Raw genomic sequence first — 27,792 nt, 5'->3', positions numbered from 1 at the left:
TTTTGCCTGTTTAGAGAGCTATGTGGATATGAACTCTTTTTTTTTCTATATTATTTTAATTTTTTATTTCAGGTTTCAGTTTTGAATTGTGGTGTGTGGTGTGTGTGTGTGTGTAATTTTCCCCCATTTCCCCTTCTTTGTTATTTTGCTTTTGTGTTCTTTTTTCCCCTTTGTTCTTTTTTTTTATAATAAATTTTATTTTTATATTCCCCATACAAATTTCAACCCACCCATTTTGACCCCAATACCTCCCCTCCCTCCACCCACCCCCCCAAAGTGTCTCTGGTTTCATAGAGTTTTGTTGATTTTTGATTTTCACTTTCTTATAGTTATGCATTTTCCTGGTCCCCTTATTTAAGTTTTCTAGATTCCTGCTATGAGTGAGACCATCCGGTATTTTTTCATTTTCTTTCTGGCTTATTTCACTGAGCATGATCCCTTCCAGCGCCATCCTGTTGCTGCAAATTGCATGTATTTATCTTTTTTTGAATGCTGAGTAATATTCCATGGTATATATGTACCACATCATCTTGATCCAGTCATCTATTTTTGGGCATTTGGGTTGTTTCCAAAGCTCAGCTATTGTAAATAGTGCTGCCATAAAATAGGGGTGCAGGTGTTCTTTGGAATTGAATGTTTCTGTGTCCTTTGGGTAAATACCTAGGAGTGGAATTGCTGGATCATATGGAAGCTCTATGTTTAGTAGGTCCCAGAAATCTCCACACAGCTCTCCATAGTGGTTGGACCAGTTTGCACTCCCACCAACAGTGCACAAGAGTTCCTTTTTCTCCACACCCTCGCCAACATTTGTTGTTGCTAATTTTTTTTAATATGTGCCATTCTCACTGGTGTGAGATGGTATCTCATGGTAGTTTTGATGTGCATTTCCCTGATGACAAGTGATGTTGAACATTTTTTCATATGCCTGTTTGGCCATTTGCATTTCCTCTTCAGAGAAGTTTCTTTTTAGCTCTTCTGCCCATTTTTTGACTGGATTATTTTCCTTTGTTGTTGTTGAGTCTCGTCAGCTCTTTGCAGATTTTTGTGATCAGTCCTTTATCATTAGTGTTGGGTGCAAAAATGTTCTCCCAGTTGGTGGGGTTTCTCTTTGTTTTTGTTATTGTCTCTTTTGCTGTGCAGAAGCTCTTTAATTTGATGTAGTCCCAGCTGTTTATCTTTGCCTTCACTATCACTGCTTTGGGTGATGTGTCTGTAAAGATGTCTTTGATGTGCAAACACATAGTGTTTCGCCATAATTTCCTTCTATATATTTTATGGTTTCAGGTCTTATGTCTAGTTCTTTAATCCATTTGAGTTAATTTTTGTGTATGGTGAAGGTAGTGGTCAAGCTTCATTCTTTTGCATGTAGCGACCCAGTTTTCCCAGCACCATTATTGAACAACTTTCTTTGCTCCATGCATAGTCTTTGCTCCTTTGTCAAAGATTAGTTGACCATAAATCTGTGGGTTTATTTCTGGATTTTCTATTCGATTCCATTGGTCTGTATGTCTGTTCTTGTGCCAATACCATGCAGTTTTGATGATTATGCTTTGTAGTAGAGTTTGAAGTCTGGGAGTGTGATGCTCCATTCCCTCTTTTTTTTTCAGGAGAGCTTTGGCTATTTGGGGTTTTTTATGATTCCATATGAATTTCATCAATAATTGTTCTATTTCTTTGAAGAATGACATTGAAATTTGATTGGAATAGCATTGAATCTGTATATTGCTTTGGAAGGATGGCCATTTTAATAATGTTTATTCTGCCAATCCATGAGCGGGGATGTCTTTCCATTTCTTTGTGTCTTCTTCTATTTCTTTTAACAGTGTTTTATAGTTTTCTGTGTATAGGTCCTTTACCTCTTTTGTTATATTTATTCCCAGATATTTGATTTTTTTTGTTTCAATAACAAAAGGGATGGTTTTTTTGATTTCTTCTTCTTCAGATTTATGTTTGTGTATAGGAAGGCTACTGACTTTTGCGTGTTGATTTTTGTATCCTGCCCACTTTACTGAACTGACTGATGAGTTGAATTAGTTTTTCTGTGGAGTTTTTGGGGGTCTCTAAGTATAAATATCATAAGATCATCTGCAAATAGTGATAGTTTGACTTCTTCTTTTCCTATTTGGATTCCTTGGATGTCTTTTCTCTGTCTTATTGCTCTGGCTAGGACTTCCAGTATTTATTGAAAAGCAGTGTGAGAGTGGGCATCCTTGTCTTGTTCCAGATCTTAATGGAATTGCTTTCAGCTTTTCACCATTGAGAATTATACTGGCTGTTGGCTTGTCATAGATGGCCTTTATGATGTTGAGGTATGTTCCTTGTATCCAAGAATTTCAAGGGCTTTTATCATGAATGGGTGTTGCACTTTGTCGAAAGCTTCTCAGCATCTATTGATATTATCATATGGTTTTTGTATATTTCTTTTTTGTTGATGTGTGGATAACATTGATTGATTTCGGATGTTAAACCATACTTGTGTCCCTGGAATGAATCCTACTTGGTCGTGGTGAATTATCTTATGGATACATTGTTGGATTCTGATAGCTAAAATTTTATTAAGGATTTTTGCATCAGTGTTCATTAGGGAGATTGGCCTGTAGTTTTTCCTTTTTTTGTGTTGTCCTTGTTCGGGTTTGGTATTAGTGTAATGTTGGCTTCATAGAACGTGTTTGGTATTGTCCCTTCCTTCTCAATTTTTTGGAAGAGTTTGTGAAGGATAGGCACACCATTCGTCTCTGAATATTTGGTAGAATTCATTGTAAATCCATCAGGTCCTGGGCTTTTGTTTTTGGGGAGGTTTTTTTTTTTTTTTTTTTTTTTTTAGAGTCAAGCTTCATTTTTATTTTTTTTTTAAATATTAAATTTTATTTTTATATTCCCCCATACAATTGCAAATGCCCCATTCTGACCCCAATCCTTCCCCTCCCGCCCCCCCACCCCCAAAAAAGTGTCTCTGGTTCATATTTTTTGTTGATTTTGATTTTCACTTTCTTATATTCATTTTCCTGGTCCCTTATTTAGTTTTCTAGATTCCTGCTATGAGTGAGACCATCCCGGTATTTTTCTTTTTCTTTTTGGCTTATTTCGCTGAGCATGATCCCTTCCAGCGCCATCCATGTTGCTGCAAATTGCATGTGTTTATCTTTTTTGAATGCTGAGTAATATTCCATGGTATATATGTACCACATCTTCTTGATCCAGTCATCTATTTTTGGGCATTTGGGTTGTTTCCAAAGCTTAGCTATTGTAAACAGTGCTGCTATAAACATAGGAGTGCAGGTGCTCTTTGGAATTGATGTTTCTGTGTCCTTTGGGTAAATACCTAGGAGTGGAATTGCTGGATCATATGGAAGCTCTATGTTTAGTAGGTTGAGGAATCTCCACACAGCTCTCCATAGTGGTTGGACCACTTTGCACTCCCACCAACAGTGCACAAGAGTTCCTTTTTCTCCACATCCTCGCCAACAGGGGAGGTTTTTGATTACCATTTCAATTTCGCTAATTGTAATTGGTCTGTTTAGGTGTTCTATTTCTTCTTTATCTAGCTTTGGGTGATTGTAGAGTTGTAGGAATTTGTCCATCTCCTCTAGATTGTTGAACTTGTTTCCATATAACTGTTCATAGTAGTTACTGATTATTCTTTTGATTTCTGCTGTGTCCGTTGTGATGTCTCCTCTTTCATTTATTATCCTATTTATTTCTCCCTTTTTGCCCTTGTGAGCCTGGCTAGGTGTTTATCTATTTTATTTATTTTTTCGAAGAACCAGCTCTTGGTTTCATTGATCTTTTGGATTGTTTTTTTAGTTTCAATTTCATTTATTTCTGCTTTGGGTTTATTATTTCTTTTCTTCTACTGGTTTTGGGGTTTTTTTTTGTTGTTCTTTCTCTAGATCTTTGAGCTTCGAGATTAGGTTGTTTCTTTGAGTTCTTTCTTGTTTCTTGATGTGAGCATCTATTGCTATATATTTTCCTCTTATTACTGCTTTTGCTGCATCCCATACATTTAGGAAATTGGTGTCCTCCTTGTCATTCAATTCAAAGAATTTTTTAATTTCTTCTTTTATCTCCTCGTTAGTCCAGTGGACTTCCAGTAGTGTGGGTTTCAATCTCCACGATGTAGGAGAGTACCTTGCCTTCTTTTTATGGTTTATTTCTAGTTTGATGCCTTCATGGTCAGAAAAGATGGTTGGTATGATTTCAATCTTGGTGTATCTGTTGATATTTGTCTTGTGCCCCAGTATATGATCGATCCTAGAGAATGATCCGTGTGCGCTTGAGAAAAATGTATACTCAGATTTTTTTGGGTTTAGTGTTCTATATATGTCTGTTAAGCCCAAGCACTCTAGATCCTTATTTAGAGCTTTAGTGTCTTTACTTATTTTTTGTCTTGTTGATCTATCCATTGTTGATAGTGGTGTGTTGAAGTCTCCCACTACGTATGTGTTTTCTCTGATGTCTGTTTTCAGAGATGCCAATAGTTGTCTGATATATTTTGGTGCTCCTTCGTTTGGTGAATATATGTTAATGAGTGTTATTTCTTCTTGAAGTATTGTCCCCTTGATCATAATGTAATGACCACTGGGGTCTGTTTTTATCTTTTTAAGTTTGAAATCTGTTTTATCTGATATGAGTATAGCTGTTCCTGCCTTCTTTTTTGGTCCATTTGCTTGTAGAATTGTTTTCCATCCTTTAACTTTGAGTCTATTTTTATCTTTTGCAGCTAAATGTGTTTCCTGGAGACAGCAAAAGGTTGGGTTTTGTTTCTTAATCCAGCCTGCAACTCTGTGTCTTTTTATTGAAGAGTTTAGTCCATTTACATTTAGAGTTAGTATTGATATGTTAGCATCTGTATTTGCCATTGTGTTTGTCTTTCCTTTGATTTTATTTATTTATTCTTTTAATAACTTTCTTTGGCCTTCTTTTCGTCCCTCTGAGGTTCTGGCTTTAGGACTCCTTGTAGTATTTTTTGGAGTGGGGGTTTAGTCGTAATAAAATTCCAGAGTTTCTGTTTGTCTGGGAAGGTCCTTATTCTTTCTTCAAAGAGGAAGGAGAGCTTTGCAGGATAGAGTATTCTTGGTTGGCATCTGCTTTCTTGGAGTCTGTTGACTATGTCCCTCCACTCTCTCCTTGCCCGTAGTGTTTCTTCAGAAAAGTCTGATGTCAGTCTGATTGGTTTCCCTTTGAATGTTATCTGTTTCTTCCCTCTTGTTAGTTTCATTATTTTTTCCTTGTCTTGGATTCTTGGGAGCTTTACTATTATGTGTCTTGCTGTATTTTTCCTTTCGTCATTGAAGTTTGGTGTTCTTCTTGCTTCTTGTATATCAATTTTCAGCTCCTTCTTCGCGTTTGGGAAGTTCTCTTCAATTATATCCTTGAATATTTTCTCTGTTCCTACATCTCTCTCCTCTCCTTCTGGGATTCCTATAACTCTTATATTTCCTTTCCTCATGGAGTCAGATAGTTCCCGAAGTCTTTCTTCGGTCTTTTTCCTCCGTACTTCTCCTTCCTTTTCTGTTTTAGTTCTTTTTATTTCTGTGTCTTCAAGAGTACTTATTCGTTCTTCCATTTCATCTATTCTGCTTTCATTGCTTTTCCCAGAGTTCTTTAGCGTCTCCATTAATTCTTTGATCGCCTGCATTTCTTTTATTTCCCTCTTTAGGGACTCAATTTCATTCTTCTGGTCATTAATTATTTTCCCCTTATCATTGTCTTCCTTTATGACTTCTGTCAGTTTTTTAATCACAGCAATTTTAAATTCTCTATCTGGAAGGCTCAGAAGTTCTTCCAAGTTACTGTCGTTGCAATCTGGTAGATGGTTTTCTTTTTGCGGTGTGCTTTTTTGCTGAGGAGTTGCTGGGTTGCATGTGGTTCTTCTCCTCCCTACTGCCTGTTTTCTAATTTGCCGTATTCCTTGTGACACTGTGTTGCTGGTACTGGCCGGCATCTTGGGCGACCTTCCCAGCTCACCACTGGCTCCTCTGGGGAACTTCTGCTGGGTTCACAAGTCTCCAGCAAAGAAAAGTCCCTGCTGCAAAATGGCGATGCGGGAACGTGCTCCCCTGCACGCCCGGTCTGCCCCAGTGGTGGGTGCTGCTCTCCTCTGGGCTGGAACTGCAGGCTAGAAGGCGCCCGGCATGGGCAAGCCTCCCAGCTTACCTCTGTCTCCTCGGTGAGCCTTCTGCTGGGTTCACACAGTCTCCAGCAAGAAAGGTCCCTGCTGCAAAATGCCGGTGCAGGGGACGCAATCCCCTGCACGCCCGGTCTCTCCCCTTTGTTCTTTGTCTCTGGATATGAACTCTTATTGAATATCTTCTTTCGGGTCTAACTACTTTTATTCAACACCATGATGTAAGAGCCACCCATATTAACAGATTTTACTTGTTTTTGTTACTATGAAGAATTCTTGCATTCAATTTCACTCCCTTTCATCTCTCTCCCTGGCCCTGTTTTAGGCACTTGGATTTGTGCTTTTATATCGAAATATACAGTTACCTTGATACAGAGCAATAGTTACCATTATGAGCATATTCTTTCCTCTGTCCACTCCAGCCAAGACCTACCCCCCAGCTTGTTCTGCAGCCCCACTGAGTTCAGCCTCCATGAGTTTTCAACCCACAGAGGCTCAGTCTGTCCAGTTCCTCCTCCATGTCCCTCCTCAATTGCTAGTGACCTCCTCAACTCATCTGTTAAGTGGCTGGAAATCAGTCTTGCATTTATGGGGCCCTTCTTCTCAATAAGGAATTAAGAGATTCCATGAATCCAGAACTAGATCACTCCTTGAGTCGCACATGGGCAGCTCGCAGGATTTCTACCCATGACTGTTTGTCATTACCTTTGCTTTATGAGTCTCCATCCAGCTCTCAATCTGTGCTGACAGCTCCTCTGCCAATCTAATTTGAATTAATTTGTCAAGCAAAATTTTGTGAGATAATATATCAGCTGCATTACTGAAATAAGATCTATGACTTCTAGTGTGATCCTTTCATCTTCTAATTTAGCCATTCTATCAATAAAAGCAATCAAGTCTTCTTGGCAAATTCTTCTTTATAAATCAGCTTTATGGATCATGGATACACATTTCTCTTGATGTTTATGGATTTTCATTCCTAATATCAGTTACATAATTTTACTACAATGGAAGTGAGTCATCTAAGACAATGAAATAAGGGTGCTTTTCTGATATACTTCTGCCTGTAAAAGTCAGATTCAAAGTTTCAGGACTGCTGAGCAGACTTATTCTATCAACCCTCTGTGGTAGGTAGAGGACAATGTCTATCTTCTCAGACTGCTATACAAAGCCTTTGACCACTCAATTCCAACTGGCCTTCCCATTCTTTTCATGCATGAATGACATAACAGATCCCAATGCTCTTTTTTTCTCTCTGAAAAACTCATTGTATCAGTTAGGACCCACCAGGTTGTAAGTGATAGAGAGCCCAGGTAATGACATAAGTTGGTTTAAGATCAAAAGAAACTTATGGCTCACATACTTAAAAAGCTCAGGGATAGCACAGCTATTGACTCAGGTACCACCTAATCAGTCAGGACTTCAGCAAAGACTTCTCTCTTCTCTCTCCTTTTCCCTCTTTCTCTCTCTCTCTCCTCTCTCTCTCCTCTCTCTCTCTCTCTCTCTCTCTCTCTCTCTCTCTCTCTCTCACACACACACACATACACACACACACACAGTACCCTTTTCCCCCCTCACATTCTGCCTTATAAACACATAAGTATCATAGTATCATGGTTTCTCCAATATTTATACCCTCTCATTTCTAGCCCTAAAAGATAGGCTACAAAATCTCTATTGAACAGTTGTTTTCTCATTCTTCACTCCTTCTATCTTATAGACTTTTAGGCACGTTTATGACAAGACATTTGGCCATGTCTGGAAACATTTTTGTTTGTCACAACTTAGGGAACACAGTACCAGCACCTTGTGAATGGAGCCAAAGATACTGCTAATATCTAACATCATATGATGGGGGAGGGGAAGGAGAGAGAGAAAAAAGGAGAGAGAGAGAAAACTTCCTGATTTCAAATGCCAGAGGTGCTGAGGTGAAGACCTTTTGCTGTGTGGATTGGCAGTGAATATATTTCTTTCCTCCATTAGATGCAACACAACACTGGGTCTGCTGCCCAGGCCTGATCTGACCTGGCATTATTTGGTTTAGATACATCTTCTACAAGTGTCACACATGGCTGTGTACAGGTACCCACCTGACTAAGTAGTGCTAACTCAGGTCTGTGGCCCACTGACCAGGCAGTACCCACAAAACTGTCTCTGGCCAGTGAGGACCTCTTTTCCTAATTATCATTGATTCCCAAGAGTTGGCACAGGAGGAAATCAGGCTCTTTCCTGCCTCTCTGGCAAGGTTTGTATTTGTACTTATTAAGGTTTCTAGCTAGTTCATGTTATTCTTTGAAGTATTAAGGAGGATATGATAAACTGCTTGCTGCATTAAAAGTAGGGTAATTAGCCTCTAAGCATCATTCCTCTGTTTCCCTCCTTCTGAAAACCTTACTAGGTGGCATCTAAGTAAAGGTGTCTCTTGTTACAGGGTGAGGATCCTCACACAAACCATGGCAGGCAGAGGTCTACACTGACTTCAGGTTTCCAGTCCCCAATATACACCCTATGTAATCCCTAGGTCTGTAAATATGATAAGCTATTATCCCATGCTGATGTTACAAAGAGATTTTACAGATGTAATTATGTCCCAAATCAAAATCATACCTTAAGATAAGGAGATCATCTGGGTGGTCCTGACCTAATCACAGAAATGCATTAAATCTGGATCTAGAGATCAGAGGTCAAAGCACAAGAAGAATTTCACATGCTGTGGCTGACTTGAAGATTGAGGGACCCAGATGGTCAGGTAAGCACCTTGGATGACTTTCAGCAAGGAAATGACATTTTCAGTCTTACCACCACAAGAAACTGAATTCTGCCAACAGCAAGAATAAGATTGGAAGATGCATCCCCAAAGCCTACTGATGAGAAATCGGTCCAGTTCACACTTAGCTTTCACCCCTCTCTTCAGAGGAGGATCCAAGTTACACCATGCAGGACTTGTGATCTACAGAAGTGTAAGACAATGAATGCGTGTTGTTTAAGCTGCTAAATTTGTGGTCATTTGGTATGCAGCCATAGAAAACTAATACAATAATGAACAAATATCTAGTCATAGCAAATACCTCAGGACATTTGCTCACCCTAAAATAATTACATTTCTTTCCACACCACTGTAAGTATTGATGATTTACCTTGTCTTGCAAACTCAACCACATCTGAATAAATTTTTTCAGCCTAAGACCAAAGGATCTTAGTTTTTACTGAGTTAAACCAATATTTCCTTTAACACCCCATTAATACTTAAACTTGCACCTGACTTAATCACCCAGTGATGCTCATTTTAGAGCTTAAACACATTATTTCTGCAACAAGATACAAATAAATATAAAAAAAATCAGTCATCCTAATGCTGAGCTTTACCCGGGTGCAGCAGAATTTCACAGCAGGTCCTCTCGATTATTTAATATTCACTTCATCTCCACTGGAGGCTGTGAGGCTGAATAGAGATGATGTCTTGGGATTGTTAAACATAACTCTGGAATGTGTGCCTGAAACACATTCTGCTTGCTGGAAGATGTAAGATATAAGAGGCAGGCTGCACTATGCTGATGTAACTCTTCCTACTGAATCCCCAAGCTTAGTCAGAGGAAGAATTTTAAAGTATTTGGACCAAATGTTCATCTACTTGTAATTTAAGGGATATTTAAGAAGTTATCCACCAGGTCCCACTATAATTTGAAAGATATATTGGAAAGAAGTATTGGGACTAGGGAGAAGATGTTTTGATCATGAATTAAAGTTTCATAACACCACGACAGCATTCTTGATGGCACTTTTGTCTGCCTGTGAAGCATTTCCCTTGAGTTCAGCTGTGCCATTTGCATTTTTAATATTCCGTTGTTCTGACTCATGCCCAGACTTTCTGACCACGTTTATATTAGAATCTAAAGAAAAGTGCTGTCAGTTTACAGTTGTTTGCTACAGAATGTTCCTATAAGTCTTTTTTAAGGAGATCATTACCCAAACAATAATAATAATCTTTTTCTTTTGGAAACAGTTTTATAACAGTTTCTGACCAATGATTAGCATGAGAAAAATAACAGTTAAAAAACACATATGTTGTGAGAGAAATCTGAAATCTGAAATGCTTCTGGATAATTAAAAACTTAGAGAAATAATATTTGTTCCATAAAATGAACATAAACATGTCATATATGCAGATTATGATCTCACTCAATATATGCCAGTAAACTGGCTATTAGCAACTGGACCTGATTTTTAAGATTTAGAAAAACTTTTAAGGAAAGTTGTTAAGTGTCTATTTTGTTTTTAGTCTCAGTTATTGTAGACCAAATGCCAATTTTTTCCCCTTACAAGTTTTCTGGAGCAAGAGGTGATATTCTGAATTATATCAATTAACACAAAACTACTCTAAACTTCAGAACTATTTTTTCCTCAAAGCATTAATCAGCTAATATATATGCATGTGTTTGTATGAACAAGCATGTGTGTGTGTACATGTATATATCCATACTTCCTTTTCACCAGTGTCGGAGGCTTTAACTTGGAAGTCTCATGTCAGTGGGGGATGGGAGGGAGTGCAGATTGGAGTATAATAGCTACTGTGGCTTGTTAGTTTGTTTTCCTGACATATGTATTCCTTTCTTTTTCTCTTCTGCTCTGGTCACATGGATGGACATCTTACCAATTGGAGTAACCACTCTTACAAACACAGTAACTGAATAATCTGGGGCTGCCCATAGCCACTGTTCCTTGCCATGTGAAAGAACTTGCCTGCCCAGTGAAAAGAATCTCAAACAAGTAGAGAGAACAGGAATGGGATGGATGGATGGTTAAAGAAAGTAAGGATGGGTGGAAGGATGGATAGAAGGATGAATGGGTGAGTGCTCCCTTATCTTCCTTTAAAGGGAAAAGAGATGCCAATAAAATTGTCCCAAAGCATAAAAATGTCTCTCTCCAATCTGATGCCCCACTCACAGACATAAACTTTAATCAAATTCATCAACTATTTGGCTTGGCTACCCAGTGTTACAACTTGAATTCTCAAATTTCCAGGGAGATTTTAGTGAGCACCTGATCTCAATCAAAACAAGTGTCTGAATAACAGGCACAGTCCTTCACCAGCCTTCAAACTCAGAGCCATCACATTTCACAGCTTACAGGAGCTGAATGGGATCTACTAGCATTGAAGGGCATGATGATCAGCCACAGCCTGTGGCCCACTCTTTGGAGCAACTCTTTCATCCTTCATGGAAGTCTTTTCTCAAGTGGACACCCAGCTTCTCATCAAGTAGACTCCACAGTAGTCTTTCCGCACAAGTGCTTAACACTTATCATTATTTTAGTGTCAACAAAGCTTAGGCCCAAGCTGTGCTCACCTGGAAACCTGTACTCATTTCATCTTTACCACCTGCCCCTGTGGTCTCTGTTGCCAGAATTTAGCAAATGATGCGCTTGATGGGCAGTCGCTACTGGGCTGTGGAGGGATGACAGAGTAACCTTAGCCCTGTGACACTTACTTAGGACTCCTGAGCCCAAATAAAAGACAACATTTGCAAAGTAAAAGAAATGATGATGTAAAGTCCCATTTTTAGAATACACCAACTATAATGTTTAGAACTTTAATCAAGCCTGATTCAAACAAAGCAACAATGAGGTATACCACTTATGATCCAACCAGAGAACTGAAGACTGACTGGATAGTTGATGCTAATAAGTTGATCTTGCCATTTTAATTTTTTACATGTGATCATGATATTGTGATTGTGGTTTCTTTATAGACTTCTTATCTTTTAGAGTTACATACTGATAAGATGAATGAGATTTGCTTCAAAATAAACCAGTCAGGGTAAAAGAGGTGGAGAGAAGCTGGTGGGTGTAAAGATGAAATATACCTGTTAAGTATTGTTGAGGCTAGGTGGTAGTTACACAAGCTTTGTTGTACTATTTTGTCTACGCTTGAACACATTCATAATAGAAAGTTAAAAAAATAATTGTAGATATCTCAGGAGGCCAGGATTCTGGAGTCTCCTCACTGGAAGCAGCTGGGTATATCTACATTAGTGTTTCCCAGTGGCACGGGGGAAACTGATTTGAAACATCTAGTTACCACCATAAATACACAAATAGGCCCAGACAAGTTGGAGAAAGTGACGCCCTGTCAAACCACAAACCACAAGGACCTAGGAAATATCTATTTGCACTCAAATTAAACAAATATTTAACTAACATACTGGCTTCAAGGCAAAATGCTATGCTTTTGCCTTCAGGACTCAAAGAAGAGGGTATGGTTTATAAATGACAACATAAAGTCAATTCTTCTGAACACCTGCAATGATATTGGAGGTTAGAATCACTCAATTCCTTCTCAAATGGTTGGTTTTGAGTAGGTCTCTCTAATGTGAGTTTCAACACCACCAGCCTTTTCTCAAACATTATTGTTACAAATACATCTATCCTTGTATTAGTCACTCTTCTCCAGAGGAACAGAACCATTAGGATATAGATAGATATTTATAAGAGGAAATTAATTATAGGGATTGGCTCACATGGTGATGGAGGCTGAGAAGTGTCACAATCTGCTGACTGGAAGCTGGAGACTAGGAAAGCCAGTAGTGCTGTCCAGTCTGAGTCTGAAGGCCTGGACATCAGAGGTGATGGTGTCAGTCTCAGTCTGAGTCCAAATGCCCAAGAACCAGGAGCACAGTTTTCCTAGGGCACAAGAAGAACATCGCAGTTCAAGTAGAGAAAGTGAATTCTTCCTTTCTCCACTGGTTTCTGTTCAAGCCCTCCATGGGTTAGAAGATGTCCACCCACACTCATGAGAGCAGACTTTTACTAAGTCCTCTGAGTGAAATGATAAATTCACCTAGAAACACCTTCACAGACACACCCCAAAATAATGTTTAACAGCAGTCGAGGTCTCACTTAGCCTAATCAAATTCACACATATAATCAAATCAGTCATCAGAATCATATTGGAAAAGGCATTCAAGGGTTCTTCGGTGTAGTGTTCAGAGATGAGAGGTTGTGCTTGTTTTAAGCCTGTTAAATTAAGGGTATTTCTAAGCAGCAAAAGAATCCAAATGAATGGAGGGCCCAGGGTGGTTGCCATGATCTGCCTGTCCTTCATTCTTCATTTATTTCTGCCAAATCATTGTGGGAGAACCATTGCTGCTCTCAGCAACTGTTATCAGTAAGTGCTCTTCCAGTACGCAGGCCTCAGTTCAAGTCCATCTGTAGAAATAACTAACTGAGGAGAATTTGGTCAAATGCCTTTACTCCTCTGGGCCTCATGACTTCAGAAATAATATAGAGGCCCATAGCACCTGCAGATGTTCTGATTTCATGGGGCTGGGAGGAGACCCAAAGCTTCTTTGGAGACTACATTGTATAACCAGAGTTGAGAGTCACCCCCTAATTTCACAAATAAAGGGACCAGACTCAGAGAGAGCAATGACTTTCCAAAGTTCTATAGACAGACATTGGACTCTGCCCTCCCAATACCTAGTTATGAGATCTGTGCCAAAATGGGAATAGATGCCACCTTCCTACTTCTAGGAAAGGCCAACCAAAAGCCAAAGTAGGGGCTTCCCTGGTGGCGAGGCGGTTGAGTGCAGCACTGTGAAGCTGTCCACAGCCTCTGCAGTGCCAGTTCAATCCCCGCCGGCCTCGGAGCAACCCACATGGCGAGCAGACCTCTCCTGTCTCGCCTGCTGCTCCCCTCAGCAGTATATTTCGTCAGTCTGCCTGTTCTGTTCCCTGCTCTGTCTCTGGTGAATCCTCTTACCCTCCCACGCATCTGGCCTGTACCCTGGCTCTTGTATAAATAAAATAATTTTTTTTTAAAAAGGCAAAGTAGCACTTGGTGATGGCAAAAAATCACTTGTGGCATTTGTTAAAATGAAGATCTGGAATCTCACCCCTGGCATCAAAGTATTTAGGGAAAACCAAGGGTGACAAGGAAGCAAGCATGACTAAAGTGCCCCCTTGAGGCCAGAGCAAGCAGTCCATGACCTCCAAGCCTCTGCATATCCCTTTCTGGCCTGAGTATTTATCCTCTGTTCTCTGACTGTGGTGCTCTGAATAAAGCTACCCCCTGATTTCAACTTGGGCTCTAGATTTGATGTCCCAGCTTGGCATCTTTCTCTGCCCAGCGATGGAGGTTGTGTGCCTCCCTTATAAAGGACCTGATTCCATCACTGCTGGGAAAACCTTCAGAGGCCTTCCATTCCCACACTAAACCAACCCCACTTCTCCTCTCAAGGGCTGGGAAACTAGAATCATTATACACACTATTAGCCATAAAGACTTCAGGGGCTATTAGAGAGAAACAAAAGCTCCCCCAGTGACTTCTGTGGATGATATGAAATGTTTGTCATTGTCCACAAACAACAGTATGTCACAGGGACATATGATTCAGTGGCGTCTGAGCAGGCCCCTGGCTCCTCACTGGTTTATTTATGTCATTTATTGGGAGCTTTTAAAGAATTGTTTTTCCCGGTCAGCCAAATACACTGATGGAAGCACACTGTCAGCCTTCAAAAACCAGAATCACATCATTGTCCAATAAATATGTTCCTGCTCTTTTATGGAGTTTTAAAAATTGTGTTCCATTGAAGACAGAAAAAAAAGGAGCATGTGTAAGCATGGATCAACCCCACACACACTTGGGGGAGGGTCATCTGGGCTAGGGTTCTGGTATCTTTCAACAGAATGTGACAATTTATTTGTGGAAATCCCATTATAGCTAATAGGAGTTAAAAACTATTAAAAAAAGATAAGGATGTCTTTCCATTTCAAGATTATTTTGTGAAATGTGCCCTGTTAAAAAAGGAATGAATTTTGCAAAGAACATCACAAATCTACTCATACCAATTCAACTCACATAAAACAATTAAAACTAAATAAATCTGATACCAGTGCTAAATGCTTTTTTAAATCTCTCTTTAAATACATCAAGCTTGGAAATTCTCTCCGCTAGGAAGGAAAACATACGCTGTTCACTTAGACATCAATGACTATTTTCAGACAACCCTCTTTAAGTAAGATAATTGGACAAAATCTTAAATTAACATGAAGGAAGATAGTACTATAATTTATAGAAATTTCAAAAGTATAGAATTTTCACATTGGAGTAAATCACAATGTGGACTCTGTTCTGATCAACGTGTTTAGGAGCATCTTCGATAAAGACACAGAAAGAATGTTCTCCCAACTTGCAGAAGCAACAAAACTGAATGAGATAAGTGATCCAATAGAGAATAAAATAAAGATGATTCACATTGATTTTGACAGTCTTGAAGAAATTGGACCCTTTACTAAAGTAATTCTGTTCTACCTCTGGAAATTGATTCTAGGAAAAGTATGTTGAAAGAGGAAATAAAAAATGAAAAGGAAAAATACATGCCTAAAGATGTTCCATACAGTCTTATTTATATCAGAGGAATAATTGTAGCATGCAAATACTAGACAAGTGCTTCCCATAAATTGTAATACATTCACTCAGGGAAATATAATGCTATGATATTTATGGAAAGTTATAACACAAAGAAGTGCCTGTTTTATTGTTAAGGTTTAAAAAAAAAAACAGGATACAAAATGCAGAATCAAATTTTTAAAAAATCCAACAGTATGAAAAAAATAGACGTGTCCCAGCATGGCAGCAGTTTATTCTTTCTCCCGTGGTCATAATTCCCATTCAACACCATCACTTACTCTTTCCGCCATCTAATATTTATTCAACACTTACTTGGGCCAGCACCTAGGGGGTGACTTGTATTTCCTTTTACTTTCTACTTGTCTGTAATTTACAATTTATTTTAATACATATGCATGAGACTGCAATTTCCTTGAGAGGACCCTGTTATACCAGGATTCTCTCACTGAGCACACAAACTAATAAAGACTCACCTATTTCCTTTTATTTAAAAGAAAGTTTATAACCCCTTCTCTGTTATAAACTCCCCAGGTCACATGGACCCTGTGCTCTTTCAACTTCTCAGTCTTGAGAGATGCTATTTACTGCTTAGTTATAAGCTGGAGGTGCCCCACAGAGGAGACCCACTGACCTATGCAAATTTCCTCGGCTTATTCTACTCCACCAGTTAAGTCTCCTCCTTGATAAACAAAACAGTTCCCCCAAACCAAACCCCCAGTCACAAATACATGATCTATCACCACCATCCCTGATGATAACCCTACAGGCTAACATATGTAATAAAGAAAGGTGTTAATGCCAAGCACCCTCTAAACCATCTAAGCCAAGTCTTCGTTGGTGTGTGTGTGTGTGTGTGTGTGTGTATGTGTGACAATTACCTAGAATTTTTCAATCCAGGCCCTAGGCACATGCCACTCTCTCTTTGCAGAACACTCTTCTTTCAGATGTCTATCTCATTCACTCCATCATTTACTTCTTTTTTTTTTTAACAGTTCTTTTTGTTTTTTTGTTTTTTTTTTTAAGATTTATTTATTTATTTATACATACAAGCACTGGGTACAGTCAGAATCGCGGGAGGGTGAGAGAATTCACCAGAGCCAGAGCCGGGAGCAGAGCAGGCAGAAGGACCAAAGTACACTGCTGAGGGGAGCAGCGGGCGGCAGGAGAGGTCTGCGCGCCATGTGGGACCCTCCTCCGGTGGCCGGGGAGCAACCTGGGAGCGAACCGGCGCTGCAGAGGCTGCGGGCAGCTTCACAACCCAGCGCTCAACCGCTGCGCCACCAGGAAGCCCTCCATCATTTACTTCTTATCTTTGTGTTTACTTGATACTATTTAAAATGCCACTCTCCATTTATACCCCAGCATGGCTTATCTTTTCCCCTGCCTCTATTTTCTCCATTTCACTTACCCTTTTCTTGCATACCATGTATGGAGTACTTATCCTGTTTACTCTTTCTCACCTTCCATGCCCCTCCTCAGGAGGGCAAAGATAATTTTGCCCTTATTTTCTGTAGCTGCAACCTCAGTCCCAAGAACAGTGTCTAGCATATTATCATCACACAATTATATGCAAAATGAATTGTGCAAACCTGAGGAAAACTGTAAATCATAGCAATCAACACATCTATACAGAGAACATTTGCAAATACTATTTCATTCACCTTTGTTCAGAACCCTAGGAGATAAATAATGTATTCATTCTACAGATGAAGAAACTGAGGCCTAGAGAGGTGAAATGGCTTGTCTAAGTTCACTTAAGTAGTGTATGAGCATGCCACAGAACACAGATTTAAATGACAGAATTTTATTTTCTCACAATTGTGGATGCTAGAAGTCCAAGATTCAGTTGCTGGCAAGGTTGGTTCCTTTCAAGGGCAACAAAGGAATGGTCTTTTCCAGGCTTCTCTCCTTGGATAATAAATGGACATCTTCTCCGCATGTCCTCATATGGTCAACCCTCCTTGTGTATCTGTGTCCTGACCTTCCTCTTCTTATAAGGACACCAATAAGTGTGGATGAGGGCCTACCCACATTACCTCATTTTACCTTAATCACCTCTTTAAAAGTCCCATCTCCAACCAGGTCACATTCTGAGGAGCTGGGGATCTTCAATGTGAAAATTGTTAGCCCATAACAGGCAGCAAGCAGGTGACAATGCTAAAATTTGAACATGGGTCTCCTGACTCTACCCTTCCCACTTCACTGTGCCTCCAACTACCTCTGGATAAACCCTGGACTGTGGGCATGACAATTACCTTCCTCTGAGGTCTATCTACAGCCCCATTCCTTCCATACAGGGGGTACCCTGCCCTCCCTCCATGTTAAGCATGGACTCTGAGCTAGACAGTGTAATTTCTCACTTCCTGGGACAACATGTGACCCAATTTCTCTCTATCCTTGATTCTTATTAATCCAACTCCTCCAGTGCTTCAGATTCCATTGTGAGTCGCGTGGGGACCATCCTCCATGCTGTGACACGCACACAGAGCATCCTTCTTCCTAATGGCTCCCGAGGCAATGCACAGGCACTGCAGAAATCCACAGCCCAAATGATCCTCATGGGAGCCCAAGATGTCGCTCAGGAAGAACTGGTGAGCATTTTCCAGAGTTACAGCCCGAGATGACCAAGCTCTACTTGCCACCAGGCTATTCTATCAGACCAAATCCCTGAGGTTATCATGTTTCCTATTCCAAATCTATGATAAGTAAAGGCCTTTTTTCTTCTCTTTTTCTTTTCTTTTCATTTTCTTCCTTTTTTTTTTTTTTTGCATTTCCTCTTTAGGGACATTTATTCAGCTTTTCCATAGTGTTTTATCTGTCCTGACCATTAGATAGCCTCGCTATTGATCAGACACTATCATCAAAAGCTCAGACCAGGTCTAAGCAATGAACCTCTCCTATTTCATTACCACACAGTTCAGGTCCAATGTCGCTACTAAGAAAGCACAATTACTGGGCCACAAAGCAGTCTCTTTGCACCATCTAAATTACAATTAAATCAGACTTACCAAATTGATGTGGCCAACTTGTTAGTGATTGATCATTAAGAAGTTTTTAAAGAAAAATCTATTTGGTGGAAACAGTCAAGCTTCGGGGCATGGATTCTAGGTAGACATGCTTCTGATGGGAACACACATAAAGAGAGGAAAGAAACCACCATTGTAAATACTAAACTCCTTCCATATCTCAGGCACTGGCTGAGCTCTAAAAGTCCCACACTTAACAAGATTTGGTCAAAGTCCTCAATGGCAATGCTTCATAAAAGTTCAAGATGGTGAAAAACATGAAGTTTACCATGAGATGCAGTGTCAGGGCAGAACAGGAGAATGATCTCTCATGTGGGAAGTCAGATAATAGAGCTTAACTAGATGTTGTCATGTGAAGAAGGAAGCTGAGCAGGACTCGAACCAGAACTCTGTTGGCTCTAACCCCCTCAGGAGAGCTCTTGTTCTCCTAGGCCCTCTTCTGGCCCTACACTATTAGCATAGAACACTGCTCCTGGGTGTCTCTGTTACACAATCTATCCAGATAGGGCTGCACAGTGAGTCTACACTCCCATCTTCCCCAAATCCCACCCCCTCAACACACACATATTCACACATTCAGATTTACATACTCATATACACACTCTCACTCTCACATACATTCTTGAGCGTATACATGCACACATACATACACACATGTGCTTTCATTTTCCCTTCAACTTCACAATTTCAAAGGGAAGTAGACCTGGTCTGAGCTTCTGATAATAGTGTCTGACCAATGGCAAGACTGTCTATTGGTCAGGACAGATAAACACTATGGGAAAGCTGAATTATGGGGATACTGAAATAAAAGGAATCCAATAGATGGGGCTATTTGCCTCAAGACATTGTTATTAAAGCACACCTAATTTTTGCCAGGACTCTTTTTACACCAGTTTCAGCCTGTTCTGCACATAGGTATCAAAAGGACCCTGTGAAGACATGAGTCATATCATGTATGAAATTCAGTTGCCCGTCTTCCTTCCTCAAACACTCCAGGTATGGTCTCCATTGCCCTGGTCAATCCTCTTGCTCTTCCCACAACTAAGAACTCTTTCCCCAGATGGCTGCACAGCCTGCCTGCTTCACTCATAGATCATCTCCCCAGTGAGGCTTTTTCTGATCACTCTGTGGAAAGTGGGTCTTGCCTCTGCCACAGGCCTCCCATCTTCCAGTCTGACTTGGCTTTAAATTCATGGTATTTTTGCCATGTAATGTAGAATATGTTTTTCTCACTTACTTTTGTCTCCATTTGCTCAGAAAGAAAGCAAGCTCCTGGAGGACAGTAGCTGTTGCCCATTTGGGCCACAGCTGTCTCCCTAACACTTGGGGCATACTGAGATAGAGAATGGGCTCCACAAATGAACAGCCAGGAGGGGATGATTAATTTGTATCAAAGTTCTTTAGCAGGTGATGCCCTTTGGCCACCATGTTTATACTGAGAGCTTCTAGACAGGGCAAATGATGGGTGGGGGTTGTGTGTGCAGGGATCGGCGACCCCCTCTCTCTCCCAAGGCAGCTCCATTTGCACACATTTTGTCTCTCAACTTGCACATAATATTGCCTCTAAATAAAGATTTTTATTGCTTTAAGACGAAAGTTTTGAAACCATTGAGCAAAGATCATAGAGAGGAAAAGAAATAGATTCTAACTCAGCTCTACTGCTAAAAAACAGTGAGATATTGGCCAAATTATATTTTCTGAACTTCAGCTTCTGTGTGTGAAAAATGAGGATGGGGGCTATCTCCAGGGGCCATATAAACAACATGTAGGTAATAGTGGAGAGCAAGTTGCAGCCAACAGCACACAATGGTGACAACATTATAGGAAGGGAAGACGGTTGTGCCCAGGGGTAGACACAGGGTCAATCTCAGGAACTTCACAGTCCCTCTGGGAGACATGGGAGCGTGGGGGAAAGGCAAAGCTAATTGGGGCTAAGCCATTAAAACTCAAACCTTTTTGCAGCCACCTTTGGAATGTGGACCCAGAATGCCCCAGGAATTAATATCTAAAACAAAAGCTCTGACCCACCTTCATCCTGTAAACCCTTGCCAGGGATTAAACAGCACAGCCCAAAGCCACAGACAAGTCATCATACGCCTATATTTTATCTGGGTCATATTTTATGCAGCATAATTAATGTTTAAAAGGCATTTCTGCAATAAAATGTCTCTGTGATAACCAGTATGAATCACAAGGAAGCTGTGGCTGTGTTTAATTTGATTGCAGGAAAGATTTCTAGTTAGTGGAGCGTCACCGTCAATGGCCCCTTACTGGACACAGCTAAACACAGCCAAGCGATTGCATTTCCAATCAGAGGCAGAGTCTGGGACCGACAAGCCCCCAGTGAATGCATTTCCTGGCCTCGAAAGCCCTTTGTTCCCTGTCTGTTTCTGTGAGTATGCTTTCTCCAATGTCTCCCGATTACTGGGCCGTTTACCAGCATCTCCAAGGAGGATCTTCACATGACAGTTGTGAAAAGATTCTCAGCTGAGACTGCCTGATGGCAGACCTCTGTCGAGTCATTCTCTCAATTTGGTGAGCTGATGAAATGCATCAATTATTTCAAAGCACTAAAGTTTGACAATTTCTTCATGAAAATGAATATTTCAGTCCCCACATAACAATGGAGGCAAAATGAGTTGGGATGACTGCAAAACTGAGAGACCAGGGTTTTGCAAAGAGAACCTGGCACAACAGACTTTCCTTTGTCCATTCCTTCCACTTCCTGCCTTCTCCATCCCTAGGTTGCTACTTCTCTGAGAGTCTGGCATGAATAGGGAGTGGGGTAGGAGTCAGAGGGTGATGCCTGTCTAAATTGGCAGGTGCACGGCTAGATCTACAAGATTTAACTACAGTATCCCTGCTTCAACCTAATTTGTAACTAATCAGAACATAACTATTTGCTACTAAAAATGAAGGTGTGAGTCATTTACTCTTCTGTAAAAGTAAGTCGGATCAGCTTACTTTTGGATCAACTTAAAAAAGCTTGTTGGCTCAAGCTAATGGCTATCCCTATAACAATGTCTTCTATATTTGCATTCCAACTTGCTTTCTGAACAGGCAGTGTTGTCTTGTGGGTAAGAAATTGGGCTCTCAAGTCTGAATGCCTAGGTTCAACTCCTGACTCAGATATTTCTTCTATGTCCATAATGTTGATTGTCTCATACCAACTGCACTCAAATTTCTGCTCTAAGCACTGAATAGTAGTCCCTCCAAGCACTACAGTGTTGATACTTAACATTTTGCAAAACACTCCAAATACATATTATCTCAAGGAAATGTTCCAGCCCCCTTGTGGAGAAGGAGGAGATAATCTGCCATTTCTCAGGCCTTCATGGTGGCAGTTGCTCTACTCTGACCCCCTCCAGGTCATCCTACAGAATTCAGCTAGAACAACATCTTCGTTCAGAAGACACTGTCCTTAGCACAGATATGTGGCTAAGAGTGATGCACTGCCATTGTACCTTCAGCTTCCTACACTGTAACACTCATAGCACTTTACTGCTATTGATTGCTTGCACAACTCACTTCCCTGCAAAACAAGCTCTGTGATAGCAGGGAAAGTTAGCATCTTGCTCATGACTATGTGCCCAGAGGCTAGCATAATGACCAAGCTTAAAAGCAAGTACTGCTTTCTTTAATGCATGAATTAATTAGTAGGTTAATTTGTTTGAAGATATAGACATTGAGATACAGTTATAGCACAGACATTTATTATTGCCCCCCATTATCTCTGTGTTCTCCAACATTTTCCAATCTCCTTGCATTAGACAAGGTCATATGATTAGTTCTGGTCAATGGGCTGTAGGCAGAAGAAACAAGTCTCTCCAGGGTTAAAACTTAAAAGAGTTGGGGTAGATGTCCCCTATGCTTCCTTCTCCTGGTTCAGATATTGGAGTGGCCACTTGTTGAAAAAAAGGAGCTCCAAGGTGATATCCCCTAGCCCTGAGGGTCCTTGTGACGTACAGGAAGTTTCAAAGACTTGCCCGAACAAGTTCTTGGAAGCTTGAACTTCAAAGAATGAAGTGAGATCCTACAGCCATCAGTAAGAAATGCCAGAAACTCAGAGTGACATAAAGACATTAGGAATTTATTAAGGGAGAGTGGAGTACAGTTCCTGCAGAGGAGGGAGGTTTTGAGTGAGATGCCCAAGAGCTAGTTTTATAGGCTACTTTATGTATTCTTTCTAGAGGGTCTTCTGGCTTCCTGCTGCATCAGGCACTGCTGAAGTCTATTGCTTCATTCCCAGATTTTTTTTTCTCTTTATTGTCTTTCTCCTTGGTCATCAGATGTTTTCCTCTGATATGGGATTTGGTCTGGGATGTCCAGTTAGTGGATCCCCACAGGGTGCTCTGACTCAAATCCACCAGGTGCTTATTTTACTGATTGTCTCACTTGGGAGGGAACTAATATGAAGAGTGCTTAAATGAGCAAAAACCTTTTTTTTGAGTGGACATGAACCCAAGAAACTTCACAAGGATTGTTTATTATTAGAGCACACCAAACTTAACTTGACTAATTCAAATGAATTTTAGTATCACAGAGCCCACTGGTACCCAAGCTCAAATGTCTTGAATTCAGAAGTTAAGAGTGAGATACTAATAAGGTTTTGCTTTTCATTCCTTATCATCCTTATATCCAGAATCTTTTTTCATCCTTATATCCAGAATGGAAAAAAAATAATCTCATAAACCACCTACATCAAAATTTTCTGAGAAAAATGATTAGCTATTTGCTATCAATTTGTGAACATTCTCTGTGTGTATTAGATAAATGGCTCTCGACCTGTACATCTACTCTATTTATCTACAGAAAGAGCTGTGAGATAGAAGGAGCTCTTTGAGAATGAGGCCACCTGTTCCTACGTACCGATTTGACAGGTTTGAGCTGCTTCCCTCTGAGTAGGCGGACAGTCAGAGTTGATTTGCTGGGTAGTTTCCTCAGATATGATTATAGCACAATTACATTGATAATCAACTCAGTGTGTGGTCAAAATGTTTTCTAACAAAAAAAAAAGCATTCTGGCACATGGAAATATGCATCTTTAGTTAATTTATAGGTTATGTCAAATATGATGACAAAGAAGGGTTCCTTCTATGAATTAAGCTGTTGGGTGTGAGATAGACCAAGTGGGCAGGGATGCAGAGTCAGGGAAGGATAAAGAAACACACCCTACACCCATTTCATCACAGGGTGCTGCAAAACTATACACAGCAGTATAAACTTTCTCCCCTTCTCCAACTCTGCAGTTAGTCCTAACCCTCTAGAAAAAGATGCCAGACTTGATGAGAACCTATCCTTCGTTCATTTTTATGCATTCTTATTTAAATCACCAATTATTTGAAATAAGTGTTTTTCCAGTTCAGCACAGTATCTGGGTACCCTTAGGCAAGTCACTGAAATGCACAAACCTCCTTTTTATCATCTATAAAATGGAGGGACTACTGACCCCATAAGGCTGGAAAAGAGTAATGCATCAGGAGAGAACTTAGATTTTCTATGAAACTGATTCTGAAGAGAATTGCATGCAGGGAGCTAATTAAGATGTAACCTCAGAAACAACACCTATACGGGAGTAGAAGAAGTTAGATTAGACAGAGAGAGATTTTGAACTGTGCTGTAGTTGTAAAATGACTTCAGCCAATCACATGGGAGCTGTGAGACTAGTGGACCCTGCAGAGTTCTCCCAAATTGAGGCAAGAAAGGCAGTCTTGGTTTACCCAACACAGCTACCACACAGTACACCCCTTAATCCACAACTCATAGGGTACTGGCAGAGAGGGAGTATAATCTTGGACAAGGCAATTTTCTACAGCGCAGGGAAGAAATCAGCTGTGAACCATTAGCAGGCAACAGAGAATGAATGTTAATCCCTGAAGGGGGAAATGGATGGTGGACCACCGCTTTCACTACAGTGGTGAAGAAAATGAACAAGAGCGCTGCCTTTACAGAGTTTATAATCCAGTCGGGAGAGAGAAAAGAGAAACAAAGTATCAATTATGTGCAGAGCAACTAGTGTTATTATAAATTCACATCTGATCTATTCAGCAAAGAGGAACATAGTTCTACAATGTGAGCAGAAACCTGATCATATTAAGTCCTTATACCATATTAGGTCCTTATACCATATTAAATCCTTATACCAAAAATCATCTGGATTTATGGTCTGCCATTGCAGGTGGGCTTCAAATCCTCTACCCATTCGTAATTTCTCCCAGTGAGTGGTCTCAAGTTGCTGCTGGACAATACTCCCAAACTGTAACAGTGATGTCATAATTTCAGAGCCATTCCTGCCTTCCCCCAAACCTGTTGTTCTCTGCACTCAGTTTGCCCTTCCATGAGCTCCAGTCATGGTCAAATGTGCCTGCTGGCCTCAGCATTATACTTTTCCTTGGGCTCTCTGAGGTAGGGACACTATTATCATCTACATACCTGTCCTCAGTTACTGGAATCAGAACTATTCTACAGGACTCTATGTGTACATGACAGGAAGAAAGGGTCTCGCAGAGGAAACAACACATGTTGTCAAATATACTGACTTTGGGGTCACCTGTAGGTGCTCACAGGAGGAGAATGTTCCCAAAGTGTACATTGACAGACATTGTCAGGGGTATGCAGGACAGTCTTTCGACTCCCAGCCCTCACTGGAGAGACACTGGCATGCAGAAAACGATGATGATGATAATGATGATAATGATGATGATGATGATGATAATGATGAAGAAACACACACACATACACATACATACACACAGAGTAGTATAATGGATTTTCCATAGTGAAATATTTTATAAACTACTTATGGCTTTTAGAATATATTTCAGAGACAAATGGCATTTAATAGCACTGCACAAATGCAGTATTAAATTGTGTTTGCACAGAATGTATAGGAATTCATAAAAGGGTGACTGGCAGGTGTGGGGGAACAGGCAAGATTTGCTGGCAGAACTAAGATCATAGAGATGAGTAGGATTTAGCTTTGTTGGAGGGTGAGGGGGGCATATTTCAGGAAGCAGCAGCAGCAGATGCCCAGCCTGAGGATTAGAAAGAGCATTTGGCACATCAATGGAAAGAAGATCACATGGCTGAAGAATAGAGGATGAGAAGAGTAGTGAGGAGAGGTGAGGTGAGGATGGAAAGATGGGCAGAGAAAGAACATCATGGAGGGCACTAAGAAAGGAGTAGAAAAATATAAGACTGATTTTGGAAAGAGTTTGAAAACCTCCAAGTTTCTCTTTTGACCCACCAGCCATCAGGGGACCACTTTCTCAAATATAAAGGTGTCTCTCCATCACCCTGATAACCCAAGATTATCAAATTAGCAATTCCCTAGATTTTTCAGCCATTTATATTTATAGTTGTTGATGATTTAATGTATATTACCATCTCATATGCATCATATAGATACACGTCATATATTTGACATACATAATCACAAAAATCCATTAGGTGTATAAGGCATAGAACATGTGAAAGTTTTTCCATCTTACGGATTGATAGACAGAGATTCAGAGAAATTATATAAGCTTCCACTACACATCTGTTGAACAGAACCAGAAGCCGAGTCAGGACTCCCTAGTCTTGTTCCAGTCTCTTTCCACAGTATTTTCCAGTAAGAACAGCCTTTCCTTAGGCACAAATGTGTTATTATCTTCCTACCTTTTTTACCGTCACTGAAAAGAAGTTTTCTAGAGCCTGTTGAGCTGATGCATAAACACAGATAAGAAGCCAAATTTATGTTGGGCCAGTAATCTCCTGACCTACTATAGAAAATAGTCTAACTTGGGAGCCACTAGCAAGTTCCAGTCATTCATTCCTCAAAAATGCACTAGGCATTTATGCTGGAGCAGGTTTATGCCAGTAAAATAGATGCAGAGGGGCAAGTTGGACACCCCTCAGGATGTTTGAAACACATACAGCTGACTTCTTTACCACATGCAGCTTGAATGTTTGCTGTTTAAGAGATATGATGATTGAATTATTGGCCCCAGTTCTTTGCTTCTGTGGAGTAATGTCATCCCCTCACATCTCCACCCTAGTGGTGGAACAAATATAATTTCCTCCACTTGACCTTGGACGTGGCCACAAGACTTGCTTTGGTCAATGGGAGGTTAAAAGCATAATATCAGAGGAAATTTGAAACATATCACAGTTGAGTTTGCCTTCTTGAGCCTCTGCCTTTCCACAAAAGAAAAACCCACCCTTAGTAGACATGGTCTAAGAAGAACAAGAAATGTGTACAATAAGCTTAACCTGTCCACAGTCTAAAATCTTGCCCATCCTAGAGCAGCTGAGCTCCAGCTCGCCCACAGATGTAAAGCAAAACATAAATACCCATTGGCATTTATCCCACTAACATATTGTGCTTATTTGCTATATAGCACTACTATGACGATAGCTAACTCATACAGAAGATAAACAGGGACAGAAACCAGCCCTTTGAAACAGGTAGGAACTAATCACATGTGCCTGCATGTTGCTACACAAAATTAAAAGCAGATATCAGTTCCTTGTTTAAAACACTTCTATTTCCCAATAAATCAGGAGCAAGGAAAAGATGTTTACCCTTACCATGCTGACTCGGCATTGTCCTAGAAAGTAAAACAAGGGAAAAAAAAAGACATAAAAGGCATACAGGATAAATAGGTGTGTTTAACAAGATCACAGTAAACAAAGTCAGTATGCAAAGCTCATTTGCTTTTCTATTTATTAGCAAAGAAGAATTGTAAATTGAATTTTTTTAAACAATGTGTCACCTATCAGAGCATAGAAAAACATGAACTGTTTAGGGATAAATCTAAAATTTTAAATATTAGATTTGTTAGCTCAACATATAAAACATTGATGACAGAAATAAAAAGACCAGAACAAATGTAAAAATATACTATGTTTAGTATCAGAAGGTTTAATAGTTTCACTTCTCTCCAAGTTGATCTATAGATTCAGTGCAATCCTAACCAAAATCCCAATGGTCTTTTTGTTCAAAACTGACATGTTGGTTCTAAAAGTTATATTTAAAAAGTAAAGAAACTAGAATAGGCAAAAACAATTTGAGAAAAGCCCAAGTTGGATCACTCAAACTGCTTAATTTTCAGAGTCACTCTAAAATTAAAGCAACGAAGACATTGTGACAAGGATCAGCAACATTTTTTGTAAAAGACCAACAGAAATATTTTAGGCTATGCAGGCCATTTGGTCTCTGCTATGCCAACTGCAGTGCAAAAGCAGCCCTA

General features: G+C 40.1%; 1 long non-coding RNA gene across 1 annotated transcript in view; it reads right to left on the bottom strand.

Moving 5' to 3' along the window:
- Positions 1 to 10,501: 10,501 nt before the first annotated feature.
- The window catches only part of LOC129146066 (uncharacterized), a 49,557-nt gene continuing 32,266 nt past the window's right edge, over positions 10,502 to 27,792 (bottom strand). The window contains exons 2-3 of the long non-coding RNA XR_008552441.1: positions 12,643 to 12,805; positions 10,502 to 11,570 (exon numbers count right to left, since the gene is read on the bottom strand). This is a non-coding gene — a long non-coding RNA (uncharacterized LOC129146066). The remainder of the gene's footprint in view (positions 11,571 to 12,642; positions 12,806 to 27,792) is intronic.

This window comes from Talpa occidentalis, unplaced genomic scaffold (assembly GCF_014898055.3).
Source record: "Talpa occidentalis isolate TD23 unplaced genomic scaffold, MPIMG_talOcc4v2.1 talOcc4.17, whole genome shotgun sequence".
NCBI classification, from domain to species: domain Eukaryota; kingdom Metazoa; phylum Chordata; class Mammalia; order Eulipotyphla; family Talpidae; genus Talpa; species Talpa occidentalis.
The sequence above is the reverse complement of the archived record's forward strand: the minus strand, read 5'-3'. Positions and strand labels throughout refer to the sequence as shown.